Below are 18,119 nucleotides of genomic sequence, written 5' to 3' on the forward strand. Positions count from 1 at the left end.
CACCTTACATTTGTGTCCTCTGGTTCTCGACCCTTCCGCCAATGGGAACAGTTTCTCTCTATCTACTCTGTCTGGACCCCTTATGGTTTTAAACATCTCCATCAAATCTCTTCTCGACCTTCTCTGTTCTAAATAGAACAACCCCATCTTCTCCAGTCTATCCACGTAACTGAGGTCCCTCATCCCTGGTTTCATTCTCGTAATTCTTTTCTGCACTCTCTCTAAGGCTCTCTATGTCTGAAGACCTGTAAACTCTCACTGCCAGATGACAGAAAGAAGAAAGCCACAATGGCCCAGAGTACGTGAAGGTTGGTGTTCGTGAGTCTGACTTTCTACAGTACGGTTCCACTATTTACTCGGTGCCATGAAGGGAGGATTTCCAGACGGGATACTTGGAAGCACAGGTTTCCCGGACATCCTGCCAAATGAACCACGTGATGTCTTTACTGAGCGACCCGCCTCCTGAGAGCGGATTGGTTGCCAGCACCCCCCCTGAAATGCCTCTGTTAAAACTGGAAGTATGCCGGTTGGAGTCTGGTTTGAGATTTAAACAATGTTTACTTCCCACCTTCCCCCAACCCACCCATCCATAGAATCAAGGACACCCTTCGGCCTGTCATGCGCTTCTTTGAAAGAGCTGTCCAATTTACTCTCGCACCCTAACTTTTTTTGCATAATACTACTAATTAGTCCTCCTCAAGTACGTGTCTAATTGCCTTTTGAAAGTTCCTATTGACTCTGATTCCACCCACCCTTTCTAAGTCATGCATTCCAAATCTTAACAACCCTCTGTGTGAAATGTTTTTTCTCATTTCCCCTCTAGTTCTTTTGCCAATTATTTTAAATCTATGACATCTGGTTACTGACCCACTTGTCAGCGGGAACAGTTTCTCCCTATTTGCTCGACCAAAACCCCTCATAATTTTGAATACAGGTACAACGTCCAAAATCCTGAATCCTCGGGACTGAATCCGTGCCGGTTTTTGTTTCTTTTCCGGCTTTCAGACAAGAAAATCAACAGTCTGAAATCTGGAATCCTCGACCGAATCCATGCTGGATTTGGGGTTTTGGCGGATTTCGGACCTTGCTCCTCACCGATTCCTGCCGATCCTCCGCTTCTTGCAGCTCACCGATTTCACTCCGCTCGCCAGTTCCAGCCGATCCTCAGCTCCTCGCGGCCAACCAATCCTCCACTCCTTGCCGCCCGCTGATTCCCGCCGCGCACAGACCCCACCCGGCTTTTTACCTGTTTCTGTGTCCCTTGCTGCCCGATGTCACCATCTTGGCAGCCTCAAAAATGTCCGGTTTTCAGACAATAATTCCGGATTCCGGACGGCTCCATCAGCTATGTGCAAAATGTCCAGTTTACGGACAAATTCCCGTTTTCTATTAGGTCTCCCCTTAACCTTCTCTGCTCTGATGGAGAACAATCCCAGCTTCTCCAATTTCTGCACGTAACTGAAGTCTCTCATCCCTGGTACCATCCTTGGGGATATAAACTCCCCCGATGTCTCTGAATTCAGACATAGCCTACTTGGATTCTAAACACAATGAAACTGGCACTTCCGAGTTTCCAGTGAGGATTGGATAGGAAACTGCATCATCACTTCTACTCCACTTACTATTTTATGTCCAAACTCTAGCAATTTTGAAAATACAGTGACAGAAATACTCTTTTAAAGCTAACTAATGCATTCACACCAGGGAAATCCTGGGTATATCCTGGAAACACTATAACCAGTCTTTAAGAAAGCAAGCCTTCACATACAACAGCTGGACATCGCCACATGGTTCCTTTCAGGAAAAATTGACACGTTTTAAAGGTGCATTTTAACAGTTTTCTTTTTGCCGAAAACACTAAACACTCTTAGAATTGTGACTCTCCGAAACCAACAGCTCATTTTGCATTTTCTGCTTCAAATCTTTTGTACAACAAGCAATGAGAAGAAGATAATGGCTCGGAATTTGCATTGAGAGTAACAGTGGGGCTAACAGCTCTCTCCGATATTATGGAATAAATCGGACAGAAACTTCTGGAGTCTGCACATGCGCAGTTAAACGTGGAAATCTGGAAGGTGCTGTCAGAGATACGCTGCTCCTGCACAGGCTGCGCTATAACAGTACCTCGCCGAGAGACTCGGCATTGAAATCAATGTAAGGGCGTGAAGTTGCGGTACTTGGTACTTACCCACTAGTTACCCACTAAACATGGCAGAAAGAGTTAGGGTTAGTGCATTCAGGTGTAGATGAATTTTTGATGGTGCGATAAATCTTAATTACTGCCAAGTAACCTATCTGGCCCTGAAAATGTAATTGTACAAATGTGGAGCCGCATTTCCTCAGAATTTAAGTAGTGTTGCCGATTTTAATGCTTTTTTAACGTTTTCTTTCTGTATGGATGAGATGCCCGGTGACAGCAAGTTGCTGCTCAAAAGCTGCAAAAAGTCTGTGGGCAGCTGTCGGGGTGATGGACGACGAACACCATTGCTTTGTCGCTGAACACACAATCCAGGCCATTCTTTGATTCCTGTCCCACCCTCCAATCAATTTGCTTCTGACTGCCTCCAGTCTGACTTTCCAAACGAGCTGAGTAGTTGATGCCCAAAATGTCCAATCCCAGTGAGTGAAGCTGACTTTTTCTGGTGACACGGTAATGAGCTGGGATGGAATGTGGATGCTTGTCGTATGTGCTGTACTTTGTTTCTGCAGCCTACAGAACATTTTGTTATCTTATTTCATCGTACTAGCACTTTACTGTTGATAGATCCCCTCTGGTTAAAGTAGCAGATGATCATAAGGACATAAGAAATAGGAGCAGGAGGAGGCTATTTGGCCCCTCAAGCCTGCTCTGCCATTTAATAAGATCATGGCTGATCTGATCATGGACTCAGCTCCACCTCACTGCCTGCTCCCCTTAACCCTTTACTCCCTTATCTCTCAAAATTCTGTCTATCTCCACCTTAAATATATTCAATGACCCAGCCTCCTCAGCTCTCTGGAACAGAGTATTCCATAGTTTTACAACCCTCGGAGAAGAAATTCCTCCTCTTCTTCTCAGTTTTAAATGGGCAGCCCCTTATTCTGAGACTATGCCCTAGTTTTAGTTTCCGCCAAGAATGGAAATATCCTCTCTGCATCCACCTTGTCGAGCCCCCTCATTATCTTATATGTTTCAATAAGATCACCTCTCATTCTTCTGAATTCCAATGTGTATAGGCCCCACCTACTCAACCTATCTTCATATGTCAACCCTCTCATCTCCGGAATTAACCTAGTGAACCTTCTCTGAACAGCCTCCAATGCAAGTATATCCTTCCTTAAATATGGAGACCAAAACTGTACACAGTACTCTAGGTCTGGCCTCGCCGACACCCTGTACAGTTGTAGCAGGACTTCCCTGCTTTTATCCTCGATTTCCCCCTTGCAATAAAGGCCAACAGTCCTTTTGCCTTCCTGATTACTTGCTATACCTGCATATTAACATTTTGTGTTTCATGCACAAGGACTCCCAGGTCCCTCTGTACTGCAGCACTTTGCAATTTTTCTCCATTTAAATTAGAATTTGCTTTTCTATTTTTTCTGCCAAAGTGGATAAACTCACATTTTCCCACATTATACTCCACCTGCCAAATTTCTTCCCAGTCACTTAGTTTGTCTATATCCCTTTGCAGATTTTTTGTGTCCTCCTCACAATTTGCTTTTCCACCCAGCTTTCTGTCATCAGCAAACTTGGCTACATTACACTCGGTCCCTTCATCCAGGTCATTAATATAGATTGTAAATAGTTGAAGCCCCAGCATTGATCCCTGCGGCATCCCACAGGTCACTGCTTGCCAACAGTTTGTTGATCATAATCAATATGTTCACCTGCAGGATTTATACTGTAAATGTACCAGAAAAAATGTTCTTGATTTACGATATAGAAACATAGAAAATAGGTGTAGGATTGGCCCTTCGAGCCTGCACCACCTTTCAATAGGATCATGGCTGATCATGCAACTTCAGTACCCCATTCCTGCTTTCTCTCCATACCCATTGATCCCTTCAGCCATAAGGGCCACATCTAACTCCCTTTTGAATATATCTAACGAACTGGCCTCAACAACTTTCTATGGTAGAGAATTCCACAGGTTTACAATTCTCTGAGTGAAGAAGTTTCTCCTCATCTCAGTATTAAATGGCTTACCCCTTATCCTTAGACTGTGACCCCTGGTTCTGGACTTCCCCAACATTGGGAACATTCTTCCTGCATTTAACCTGTCCAATCCCGTCAAAATTTTGTATGTTTCTATGAGATCCCCTCTCATTCTTCTAAATTCCAGTGAATATCAGCCTAGTCGATCCAGTCTTTTTTCATATGTCAGTCCTGCCATCCCGGGAATCAGTCTGTGATCCTTTGCTGCACTCCCTTAATAGCAAGAATGTCCTTCCTCAGATTAGGAGACCAAAGCTGCACACAATACTCGAGGTGTGGTCTCACCAAGGCCCTGTACAACTGCAGTAAGACCACCTTGCTCCTATACTCAAATCCCTTTGCTATGAAGGCCAGCATGCCATTTGCTTTCTTTACTGCCTGCTGTACCTGCATGCCTATCTTCAATGACTGATGTACCATGACACCCAGGTCTCGTTGCACCTCCCCTTTTACTAATCTGTCACCATTCAGATAATAATCTGCCTTCCTGTTTTTGCCACCAAAATGGATATCCTCACACTTATCCACATTATACTGCATCTGCCATGCATTTGCCCATTCACCTAACCTATCTAAGTCCTCCTGCAGCCTTCTAGCATCTTCCTTACAGCTCACACTGCCACCCAGCTTAGTGTCATCTGCAAACTTGGAGATATTACATTCAATTCCATCGTCCAAATCATTAATGTATATTGTAAATAGCTGGGGTCCCAGCACTGAACCCTGCGGCACCCCACTAGTCACTGCCTGCCATTCTGAAAAGGACCTGTTTATTCCCACTCTTTGCTTCCTGTCTGCCAACCAGTTCTCTATCCACGTCAATATATTACCCCCAATACCATGTGGCTTAATTTTGCACACCAATCTCTTGTGTGGGACCTTGTCAAAAGCCTTTTGAAAGTCCAAATACACCACATCCACTGGTTCTTCCTTATCCACTCTACTAGTTACATCCTAAAAAAATTCTAGAAGATTTGTCAAGCATGATTTCCCTTTCATAAATCCATGCTGACTTGGACCGATCCTGTCACTGCTTTCCAAATGCGCTGCTATTACATCTTTAATAATTGATTCCAGCATTTTCCCCACCACCGATGTCAGGCTAATCGGTCTATAATTGCTTGTTTTCTCTCTCCTTTTTTAAAAAGTGGGGTTACATTAGTTACCCTCCAATCCATAGGAACTGAACCAGAGTCCATGGAATGTTGGAAAATGACCACTAATGCATCTACTATTTCTAAGGCCACTTCCTTAAGTACTCTGGGATGCGGACAATCAGGCCCTGGGGATTTATCGGCCTTCAGTCCCTTCAATTTCCCTAACACCACTTCCTGACTAATAAGGATTTCCCTCTGTTCCCCCTTCTCGCTAAACCCTCGGTTCCCTATTATTATCAGGAGGTTATTTGTGTCTTCCTTAGTGAAGACAGAACCAAAGTATTTGTTCAATTGGTCTGCCATTTCCTTGTTCCCCATTATGAATTCCCCTGATTCTGACTGCAAGGGACCTGCATTAGTCTTCACTAATCTTTTTCTCTTCACATATCTTTAGAAGCTTTTTCAGTCAGTTTTTATGTTCCCTGCAAGCTTACTCTCGTATTTTATTTTCCCCCTCCTAATTAAACCCTTCGTTCTCCTCTGCTGAATTCTACATTTCTCCCAATTCTCAGGTTTGCTGCTTTTTCTGGCCAATTTATATGCCTCTTCCTAATTTCCCTTGTTAGCCACGGTTGAGCCACCTTCCTTTTTTATTCTTACACCACACAGGGATGTACATTTGTTGCAGTTCATCCATGTGATATTTAAATGTCTTCCATTGCCTAACCACTGTCAACCCTTTAAGTATTATTCTCCAGTCTATCCTAGCCAATTCATGTCTCAAACTGTCAAAGTTTTCTTTCTTTAAGTTCAGGACCCTAGTCTCTGAATTAACTGTGTAACTCTCCATCTTAATGAAGAATTCTACCATATTATGGTCACTCTTCCCCAAGGGACCCCGCACGACCAGATTGCTAATTAGTCCTCTCTCATTACACAAGACCCAGTCTTGGATGGCCTGTTCTCTAGTTGGTTCCTCAACATATTGGTCTAGAAAACCATCCCTTATACACTCCAGGAAATCTTCCTCCACAGTATTGCTAACAGTTTGGTTAGCCCAATCAATATGCAGATTAAAGTCACCAAGATAACTGCTGTACCCTTATTGCACGGTTCCCTAATTTCCTGTTTGATGCCATCCCCAACCTCCCTACTACTGTTTTGTTTTCATGTTTCTGTATTTTAATGGTAACAGTTAACAGTCTACAAGATTATGACAGAAGTTCTGTTTTTTTGTGCAGTGATAATGTTGCTGTGTTCTGAATACAGATGGGTTTCTGTACTATATCTGTCCAGTATTAACAAGGGTAAAGTTGTATGTGGTGTACAGTATTGTTTGTTAAAATTGTGATACAAGCTGCAGCAAGTTCATTTTCATGGGTTATAATGTCATCTGAACCCCTTGAACAGATTGCTGCCTTACAGTCATTACCAGTTGCCCAACATCCTCTCTATATAAAACATTTTATTGTTTGCAAGGGTTTATTTTTAAAAATACCAGAGGATACATGACAAGTATCACTTTATTAAAAATGAATTCACCAAGTTACACTGAGTGCATCAATCAAGAGTCTAAATTGTGAGCAGATTATGCAGTCCTGGTACACTAGTGTCTCCCTTTTCCTAGCACCTATTTGTTTGGTATGTTGGTTGTATCGCATACTGACTGACTTAAGTTAAGGATAACAGTCACTGCACTCCGAAAATAATCTTTTAGTGTGAAGTGCCGTCTGTCATTTTAACGACCTGAACAGGCACTGTACATTGCTCCTGAGGTCCCCCACTATCGCAGAAGCCAGTCTTCAGCAAATTCGATTCACTCCACGTAACATCAAGAAATGGCTGAGTGCACTGGATACAACAAAGGCAATGGGCCCCGACAACATCTCAACTGTCAGGCTGAAGACTTGTGCTCCATAACTAGCTGCACCTATAGCCAAACTGTTCCAGTTCAGCCGCAACACTGGCATCTATCCGACAATGTGGAAAACTGTCCTGGCCACAAAAAGCAGGACAAATCCAATCCATGCAATTACCACCGCATCAGTCTACTATCAATCATCGGCAAAGTGATGGACAGTGTCGTTGACAATGCTATCAAGTGGCACTTACTCACCAATAACCTGTTCACCGATGCCCAGTTTTGGTTGTGCCTGGACCACTCTGCTCCAGACTGTTAAGTATGGAAGAACTCCACAAGACTGAGTACTGTGAGCTAAAACTGATGTGACCTTAGTCTCTTTAATACAATTCCACAGTGCCTAAGCAGCAAGGCAGACAACCTTTTATACTCCCTTGCACGAGGTATGCAGGTAATCCTTGGGCCTCCAACAGTTGCACCCTCTGGTGGCAAGTCTTACACAGTTACAATGTTTACATACATAACATCACTCCCCGCCTCCCCCCCCTGCCAAAAGTCTTTGATACAAATTATTTACAAGTTAAGACGATCCAGGGCCCTACGCTCCCTGGTTGATCCACTGAGTTCAAACTCTGGCATGGGTGAGTTGTTCGGACCATTGCTGCACTGTGGCGTGGCTGGTCTGACAGGACTGTTGGGAATGGTGGGTTCATCCTCTTGATTGACAGCGAGGTCGATTGCTGGTTGGGTATGTTTTGGTGGATCGATGATGGTGATGTCCTCTTCAGGTTGTTTCCTGGTTGTCGGTGAACCGCAGTTTGGTCTGATCCAAATGCTTTCTGCACGTTTGTCCATTCAGTAGTTTCACTATAAACACTCTATTCCCCTCCTTGGCCAAGATAGTGCCAGCAACCCATTTAGGACCATCACTGTAATTCAGGACAAACACACAGGGTCATTAGCATCAATGCCACGCAATACAGCCGTGCGATCGTGGTACATGTTTTGCCGGTGACGCCGGGTTTCCACATGATCATTTAGATCCGGGTGGACTAGGCAGAGCCTGGTTTTGAGTGCTCTATTCATTAACAATTCTGCAGGGGGAACCCCAGTGAGTGAGTGGGGTCACGTCCGGTAGCTGAGCAGAACCCAAGATAAGCAGGTCTGCAAGGAGTCTTCTGTCACACGTTTCAAGCTCTGCTTGATGGCTTGGACTGCCCGTTCCGTTTGACCGTTGGATGCAGGCTTAAACGGGGCGGACCTGACATGCCATTGCGGGTCATAAACTCATTGAATTCTGAGCTGGTGAAACACAGTCCATTGTCACTGACAAGCACGTCGGGCAAGCCATGGGTGGTGAACATAGCCCGGAGGCTTTCAATGGTGGCAGTGGATGTGCTGGATGACATGATTACGCATTCAATCCATTTAGAGTAAGCATCCGCTACAACTAAAAACATCTTTCCGAGAAAGGGACCAGCAAAATCTACGTGGATCCTGGACCACGGTTTGGAGGGCCATGACCACAGACTCAATGGAGCCTCCCTTGGTGCATTGCTCAGTTGTGAGCACATATTGCACTGGTGTACGCATGACTCTAAGTCAATGCCGGGCCACCAAACATGTGACCTGGCTATTGCCCTCATCATGACTATGCCTGGGTGGGTATTGTGTAGGTCGGGTATAAACGTTTCCCTGCCTTTTTTTGGCAAAACCACGCGATTACCCCATAAGAGACAATCCGACTGGATGGACATTTCATCTTTGCGTCGGTGAAACAGCTTAATTCCATCTTGCATTTCCCCGGGAACGGCCGACCAGCTCCCATTGAGGACGCAACTTTTTTCAAGAAATAGCACAGGATCCTGGCTGGTCCAGGTCCTGATCTGGCGAGCAGTGACGGGTGACCCCTCGCTCTCAAAAGCATCCATGACCAGAAGCAAGTCTGCGGGCTGCGCCATTTCCACCCTGGTACTGGGCAATGGTAGCCGACTGAGGGCATCAGCATATTTCTCTGTGCCTGGTCTGTGGCGGTTAACATAGTCATAGGCGGACAATGTTAGTGCCCATCTTTGGATGCGGGACGAAGCATTGGTGTTTATACCTTTGCTTTCTGAAAACAGCGAAATGAGCGGTTTGTGGTCGGTTTCAAGCTCAAACCGAAGTCCACATAAGTATTGGTGTATTTTCTTAACCCCATATACACATGCTAACGCCTCTTTCTCGACCATACTGTAAGCTCTTTCAGCCTTCGACAGACTTCTAGACGCGTATGCAACCGGGTGAAGTTTGCCTGATACATTGGTTTGCTGTAACACGCAGCCGACCCCGTACGGAGATGCTTCACAAGCTAGCACTAATCATTTACACGGGTCATACAATACAAGTAACTTATTGGAACAAAGTAGGTTTCTGGCCTTTACCCCAAACCCAGTCGTCACCCTTGTGTAGCAATATGTGCAATGGTTCCAGCTTAACCTGGGTAGAAAGTTATCAAAATAATTGAGGAGTCCCAGGAACAAATGCAGCTCCATCACATTCTGTGGTCTGGGTGCATTCTTGATGGCCTCTGTCTTTGAATCCTTGGATCTGATGCTGTCTGCCGCAATCTTTCTCCCCAAAAATTCAACCTCTAGCGCCAGGAAAACACACTTGGAGCATTTCAGCCTGAGTCCCACTCTGTCTAGTCAGGTTGTGCAGGTGCTCGGTGGTGTCACGACAGGTGATCAGGATGTCATCTTGAAACAGAACGGCGCGCGGAACCAATTTCAGCAGACTCTCCATGTTCCTCTGGAGCAGCCGAGCAAATCCCAAAAGGGCACCTGTGGTATATAAACAGTCCTTTGTGCATTTGATGCACGCCAATCTTTTCGAAGATTCAGCCAGTTCCTGTGTCATGTAGGCGGAAGTTAGGTCCAACTTGGTGAACGACTTCCCCCTTGCTAACGTTGCGAACAGGTCATCCGCCTTGGGTAGCGGGTCCTGTAACGAGACTCTGTCGATCATTACCTTGTAGTCTCCGCAGGTTCTGACTGTGCCGTTGCTTTTCAACACCGGAACAATCGGACTGGCCCATTCGTTGAACTCGACTGGCGATATGATTCTCTCTCGTTGAAATCTGTCCAGTTCAATCTCTACTTTCTCCCTCATCATATATGGAACTGCTCGAGCCTTGTAATGAACGGGCCTTGCAACGGGGACTAGATGGATCTGCACCTTGGCACCTGTGAAGTTGCCGATGCGTGGTTCATATAGCGATGGATACTTGCTCAGCACTTGGCCGCACGAGGCATCATCCACTGAAGATAGTGCTTTGATGTTGTCCCAGTTCCATCGAGTCTTTCCCAGCCAGCTTCTGCCGAATAGCGTTGGGCCATCGCCTGGTACAATCCACAGTGATAAATCATGCACAGCTCCATCATACAATGCCTTAACTGCCGCACTGCCAATGACTGGTATGAGCTCTTTGGTGTAGGTACGCAGCTTTGTCTGAATCGGGCTCAGTTTGGGCCTTTGTGCCTTGTTGCCCCACAGTTTCTCAAAAGCCTCTGGCTCATAATTGACTGACTCGTGCGCGTGTCCAACTCCACTGATACCAGAATACCGTTCAATTTGACTTTCAGCATGATAGGAGGTCTTTTGTTTGTGAAGGTGTGTACCCCATTCACTTCTTCCTCGGATTGAGTTGCCTCTTTTATTTGTTCTGCGTGATCCGTGCCGGATCGATCTTCCTCTGCCAACTCTGCACTTTTGCACATTCGCTGGAGGTGCCCCATTGTTTCGCAGTCTTTGCACATGTAGTGCTTGAATCGGCATTGATGGGTTCGATGATTACCCCCGCAGCGCCAACATGGTGCTAATGGATTTGCATTCACGCCCGATGGCAGACTCTGAGTCATCCTAGGTCTTGCAGCTGCAGACGTGTAGGCCCTGCCATATGCAGTTCTGCCTGCTAGCGACGTTATTTTATGCACAGTACTTGCCGGTGAGCTTCGATGCTGGGAAGATATCTGTCTGGTATTATCGCTCGTGGATATGAATGCCTGGGCTATCGTGATGGCCTTCCTCAGATCTAGGGATTCGGCAGACTGCAATTTGCGAAGAATGAACTCTTGGCCGATGCCAAGCACAAAAAAGTCCCGCAGCATTTCCCCCAAAAATCCAGTAAATTCACGTCATTCCTGCAAGGCGTCTCGGGTCGGCGACATAACTCGCCACGTCCTGGCCCTCGGAGCGGTGGTGCGTGTAGAAGCAATACCTGACCATTAAGATGCTCTCCTTCGGCTTGAGGTGTTCCTGAACCAGGGTACACAACTCTGTATATGTCTTCTCTGCTGGTTTCTCCAGTGCTAGCAGATTCTTGATGAGGCCGTATATTGTGGACCCACACACGGTGAGGAGAATCGCCCTGCGCTTGATTGCTTTATCGTCTTCACCCAGCACGGCCACGAAGTACTGGTCAAGACGCTAAACGAAGGCTTCCCAATCATCACCCTCTACAAATCTCTCTAAAATACCAACGGCAGCCATGACCTCGTGAAAGTTCGTAATCTGTTACTCGTCGCCAATTGTTAAGTATGGAAGAACTCCACAAGACTGAGTACTGTGAGCTAAAACTGACATGACCTTAGTCTCTTTAATACCAACTCCAGAGTGCCTAAGCAGCATGGCAGACAACCTTTTATACTCTCTTGCACGAGATGTGCAGATGACCCTTGGGCCTCCAACAGTTGCGCCCTCTGGTGACAAGTCTTACACAGTTAGTGTTTTCATACATAACACAGACCTCATTACAGCCTTGGTCCAAACATGGACAAAAGAGCTTCGGATAGAAATTGCCCCCCGTTTCGATGGTTCTTACCATAGCTGCGGTTCAGGTCGCCTCTTGAGCGACATTCGGCTCTTTGTTTTATTTTCCATGGATTCGGAAGTTGTTCTTAATGGGGACGGTGACAACACTTGAGGGGCGGATACGGCGCGGTGGCAGCAGCTAAGGGGCAGAAGTTGGGGCGATGTGGAGTGACTGCCACAATGACATCATCACGATGACGCTTCACCACGGCTCTCCCCTTCACTGAAAGGGGAGAGCCTCCGCGATTTTAAAATTCGGTCCACTGGGGCACCAGGGAGGGTTTTGGCATTTGGCCGACAAAAAAAAACATGGTGGCAGCGGCAGTGCATCGTCCCCTTTAAGGGAAGCTGCACCGCCATTGTAGACGGCCACAGCCTCACTGGACCACCGGGAAAAAACAGGTTTTAGCACTGCTGGGCGAGCCGAAGATTATCGGAGGTGAATGTCGAGGGTGGAGCGGGAGGGGGATTAGTTCGGTGGTGCACACGGTGATGACGCACTTACCACGGAGCAGTAGGAGTGGTGGGGATCGGGGCACCGCCGGGGGAACTCGGGAGGGCAATTGGGTTAGCAGCGGCCATTTCACGAAACGTCGACGGCCATTCCATTCCGCAGTGTGGCTGTTGATTTGAGGTGGTAACAGGCCTTAAGAAGAGGGGCAATTTCGGCCCCCTTAATTCTAGAGGTGAGGTAAGAGTGGTTGTCTTTGACATAAAGGCACTAATGAGCCCTCGTAAAACTGAAGTCAGTGGGAATCGGGGGGGAAAACTCCCCACTAGTTGGAATCAGACCTATTACAAGGAAGATAGTTGTGGTGGCTGGAGGTCAATTATCACAGCCCCAGGACATCGTTGCAGGAGTTCCTCAGGGCAATGTCTGAGGCCCAATCTAAATTCATCAATGACCTTCCCTGCATCATAAGGTCAGAAGGGGGGATGTTTGCTGATGATTGCACAGTGTTCAGTGCCATTCACTACTCCTCAGATAATGAAGCAGTCCATGCCTGCATGCAGCAAGACCTGGACGACATTCAGGCTTGGGCTGATAAGTGGCAAGTAACATTCGTGCCACACACGTGCCAGGCAATGACTATCGCCAACAAGTGAAAGTCTAACCACCGGCCCTTAACATTCAATGGCATTACCATCGCCGAATCCCCCACCATCAACATCCTGGGGGTCACCATTGACCAGAAACTTAACTGAACCAGCCACATAAATACCGTGGCAACAAGAGCAGGTCAGAAGCTGGGTATTCTGTGGTGAGTGTCTCACCTCCTGACTCCCCAAAGCCTTTCCATCATTTACAAGGCCACAAGTCAGGGGTGTGATGAAATACTCTCCACTTGCCTGGATGAGTGCAGCTCCAAAAACACTCAAGAAGCTCGATACCATCCAGGACAAAGCAGCCCGATTGATTGGCAGCCCATCCACCAACTTAAACGTTCACTCCCTCCACATCTGGTGCACCGCAGCTGCAGTGTGTACCATCTACAAGATGCACAGCAGCAACTCACCAAGGCTTCTTCGACAGCACCTCCCAAACCCGTGACCTCTACCACCTGGAAGTACAAGGGCAGTGGGCACATGGGAACACCACCTCCTGCAAGTTCCCTTCCAAGTTACACACCATCCTGACTTGGAAGTATATCGCCGTTCCTTCATCGTTGCCGGGTCTAAATCCTGGAACTCCCTCCCTAACAGCACTGTGGGAGTACCTTCACCACACGGACTGCAGCAGTTCAAGAAGGCAGCTCATCACCACCTTCTCAAGGGCAATTGGGGATGGGCAATAAATGCGCTGGGCCTTACCAGAGATGCCCAAATCCCATTCACGCCCGTTGAAGTTGTTGGGCTCTGAGAGTGAGAGGTAGGTTGGTTGGTGTGTGCATTGTGAAGAAACAGATGTTGCAGCAACTCTTCAATAATTAAATTGGGGTTAAGACACTGACAAGAAAGAGAGTAGTTTCATTGATTGACTTCATTGAATGCACACATATATGTATTGCAGGAATCTTCCTATGATTTTAGGAGTCAGAAATAGTACCATATTCAGCAGTAATTCCCTGCAAGTGAACAATCAAATTCAATCTACGTGTTTAGGATCACAATTGGGAGGCATCTGCCCTTGTTACAGTTGTCTCTGGCCCTAACGTTAAACCAGCTCAGAGAAAAAGAAAACAAATGCAACTTATTTAATTTGTAGATTGAGATGTTTCTTTGGCTGCGATATTTACGGGGAGGTAGCGATGAAAAGGCAGGGTTGTAGCGGCCGATAAACCCGGAAATGCTGTTAACGTGGAGGTCCTGCTGAATTTAACAGCAACATCTCATTTGAAAATGTTTGTCTCCGTTTCCGAGCCAGACAGATCGAGAGGCTGGCTGGCTGTTGGACGGGGAGGCCTGCGTTGGAAGGTCACAGCTGGGGTCCAGGGGGAGAGGTCGGTCGGCGGGTTGAATTGATCGTGGAGTGGGCATCAGCCGATCGCGAATGGAAAGGGGGTTAACTGATCGCAGGGGTGGGTGAAGCGGGTTTGCTCAGGCAGGGAGGGGGGAGGTGGTTTTGGTCGATCAGGGGCGGGGGGGGGGGAATAAAGCGGGTTTGATTGCAGGGGGAGGGCGGTTTCGGTCGATGGCGGGGGGGTTGGGTGAAGTGGGTTTTTGTTCGGGCAGCGGGGGGAAGCACACCTGCTCCTCGTTGACCTGCAGGCAACGATGGAAAGGCACTTAACTGCTGGAACTAGCCTTCCTCGCATCCCTTCAGCTGTCAGGTTTCCCGAGGCCCGCAGTCGTTCAATCTAAATGGCTGCTGAAATCTGAGGCATGCACCCTCATTAACATAAATCAAATGAGTGACCTGCCTCTTGAGACAAGTTTTGTCACCTGCACGTCCCCGCTCTCCCCCACCCATCCCACCTCCATTAAATCTGGGAGTGGGCATGTTTCAGGCGGGTTGGGATCGGGTTTCAGATTTTGGAAATTTTAATGCCCTCCATCATTCTGCTGACTGTCCTGGGGGGTTTAAATTCCCCCCCCCCCCAAAAGTTTATTCCCCATTGGTTAGTAATTCTCTGTTGACCTGAAACAAATGGCCACCTTTGGATAAATGTGTCAAACTGCAGGTGTGGCTCCTTCGAAATAACCACAACTGTGAGATTCCTTTGCATTCTTTTCCTCCGTTAGATATTTTAAATACTGTAATATGTCTTATTCAGTCTGATAGTGCCACAAGTGTTGCAAATATAACCTGAGTAATGCTACAAACAACCCATTCCTGACATGGACTACATCATTCACAAGCCCTTGGGACTTGGAGTTATCTCATCTGAGACTAACTCGATTATTTTACATATTCCATTGATCCGTGACAATTTTTTTCCAATGATCAGCTGTTTGTATTAGATTAGAAACTGTTGCCAGAGATTTTGTGGGCCCAAAGCATCTAAACTCATCGCCATCCATTTGTCACAATTTATTGGTCCTTTTGGCCGAAATGTGTGACCGTTTCTCTGAAAACATCTTTAGGAGACACACAAAGAAATGTTTGTGTGTAAGCCATGTCAGTGAGAAGATGCACGTCTGAGGTCAGTTTCTCGGGGAGAGAGAGTGTGCTGTATTTGCTTTCTTTTGGTATATTAGACGGTGAAGCAAGGTGCAGTCAGAGACAGCCGTAACAGGGACAGAGGTGATAGAATAGGGAGATTTTCTTATCGCACACACAAAGGGTCAGCTGTGGCTCAGTGGGTAGCATTCTCGCCCCCGAGTCTTTCGGATGCGACATTAAACCGAGGCCTTGTCTGCTCTCTCAAGGGGACGTAAAAGATCCCATGGCACTATTTCGAAGAAGACCAGTGGTGTTATCCTCGGTGTCCTGGCCAATATTTATCCCTCAATTAGCATCACTAAAACAGATAATATAGTCTTTATCCCACTGCTGTTTGAGGGAGCTTGCTGTACACAAATTGGCTGCCGAGTTTCCTACATTACAACAGTGACTGCACTCCAAAAGTATTCATTGGCTGTAAAGCGCTTTGAGATATCCGGTGGTCGTGAAAGGTGCTATATAAATGCAAGTCTTTTACCTAATAAATTTGACTCCGATGGTTGGTGGAAGCACAGAAAGCTTTGGAGACATTGCGCTGGGGCATTAAAAGGAAGATTTCTTGCAGTGAATGGATGCTACAGAAGCCCTGGTTCAACAGATTGTTAACTCCCAGTTCCTGTGTTGCAGGGAGGGAGCTCCAGAGGCAGGAGAAGGGATGTGTGAAGCTTCACGGTTGGTATTCCCCGTTGAGTCTTGGGACTGAAGCACAATGCTGAGGGGACTGCTGCAGCTGCACATTGTATGTGGGATAAGTGCAGCTTAGAAACCTAGCCTAACTGCAAGCTGCCCTTGTGCTGCTCTAGTATTCTTAGTGCAGCTGACTCTCGCCAATGACATCAGCTGTGACACAGTGGGTAGCACACTTGCTTTGAGTCAGAAGATTATGGGTTCAAGTACCACTTCAGAGACTTGGGCCCAAGAATCTAGGCTGACAGCTCAGTGCTGCACTGTTGGAGGTGCTGCCTTTCGGATGCGATGATAAACTGAGGCCCCGTCTGCTCTCTGAGGTGGACGTAAAAGACCCCATGGCACTATTTTGAGGAAGAGCAGGCGAGTTATCCCCGGTGTCCTGGCCAACATTTATCCCTCAATCAGCCTCACTAAAACAGATAACATGGTCTTTATCCCACTGCTGTTTGAGGGAGCTTGCTGTGCACAAATTGGCTGTCGTGTTTCCTAAATTACGACACTTCAAAAAAATACTTCATTGGCTGTAAAGGGCTTTGAGACGTCCTGAGGCCATGAAAGGCACTATATAAATCCAAGTTTGTCATTTTAATGCTGCAGAGGGTAGGTGCTCAAGAAGTAGACCATCATCATCAAATTCACAGTTCTACACTGGTTTATGGCATTAGATTTCTGTTGCTTTCCAATCTGCTGTGAGTGCAGTGGCAGTGTATCAAACAGGGCTACACTAATGCTCAGATATTGAGATTGATGGATTTTTTGATAGGCAAGGGTATTAAGGGTTACGGAACCAAAGTGGATAGATGGAGTTGAGATATAGATCAGTTATGATATAATTGAATGGCGGAACAGGCTCGAGTTGTTGACTGGCCTACTCTTGTTGCTCTGTTCCTCTACAACCAAAGTTGCCGACAGTGACAACTGTGGTTGAACTTTCTACCTGCTTTTCTAATGATTCTTCTAATTGAAGAGAACTCGTTTTAGAGCAGAGATGTGTGACCAACATCAGCAGTAGCGGCTAATGACTCCGTCTTCACTTTGAGGTTAACGGCACACTTTAACTGTTCTGTCATTCTATCTATCTTTGACTGTGGGGCTACAATCAGAGGATGTCTTTCATATGAGCTGATGGGTTGTCATTAGCAAAGGAAATGCCACTTTTGACACCAACAACAACATGCCTTTAACGTAGAAAAATGTCCTTCACAGAAGAATAATCAGACAAAGAATTGACATCAAAGCCATGATGTTGGTGTAATCATCCACACTAAGGTCGTGGATGGCAAATGCCTTCAAGTCAATGGAAAGGAAAATTGGTTGGGGTGTATAATGATCCGTTTCTGCTCTTTTTCCTTCACTGCCGAAAGTTAGCATTATCCCTGATGTTCGCAGTGAGAAGTCATGGCACATCAGTGATATTGCACTGAGGGGCCGTTAGGTTGATGCAAAATGATGGACTCAAATTTCTGCTCCAGTGAGTGCTATAGTGGTTGTAGGATTCCTTTTGTGTTTTCAATCAGAATTTATTGAATAGAAGTCCTTTAAATGGCAACATTTGATGACAAGACACTCTCCCATTTATCCAGCTGCTGCTGTTCTAAAAGCTCTTGTCAAAAGTGAATTGATGCTTGTGTGTACATTGTATTATTTTGCTATAGGATTGTTGTTGTAGAGATTAATGGTTGATGGCTAATCATTGATTTTCTATTCACGGTCATCTGTTTGCTTTCAAAGCTCGCTTAAGATTAATTTTTGGAATTACAAGAGGACAAGCATTGATCCTGTGGAAGGGGCAGGGAGATTGGATCTTGAGAGATGTCCACA

At 46.3% G+C, this 18,119-nt stretch overlaps 1 protein-coding gene across 6 annotated transcripts in view; it reads left to right on the forward strand.

The window, feature by feature from the left end:
- sobpa (sine oculis binding protein homolog (Drosophila) a) overlaps window positions 1-18,119 on the forward strand; it is a 426,066-nt gene that overhangs the window by 74,438 nt on the left and 333,509 nt on the right. The window contains exon 1 of one of the 6 annotated variants that reach the window (XM_070885640.1): window positions 13,795-13,874. The exons of the other annotated variants lie outside the window; for them this stretch is intronic. The gene's annotated coding sequence lies outside the window, so the exon portion shown is untranslated. Of the gene's footprint in view, window positions 1-13,794; window positions 13,875-18,119 lie in introns of those variants that run through there. 6 annotated transcript variants of the gene reach the window in all.

This window comes from Pristiophorus japonicus, chromosome 7 (assembly GCF_044704955.1).
Source record: "Pristiophorus japonicus isolate sPriJap1 chromosome 7, sPriJap1.hap1, whole genome shotgun sequence".
Taxonomy (NCBI): Eukaryota; Metazoa; Chordata; class Chondrichthyes; family Pristiophoridae; genus Pristiophorus; species Pristiophorus japonicus.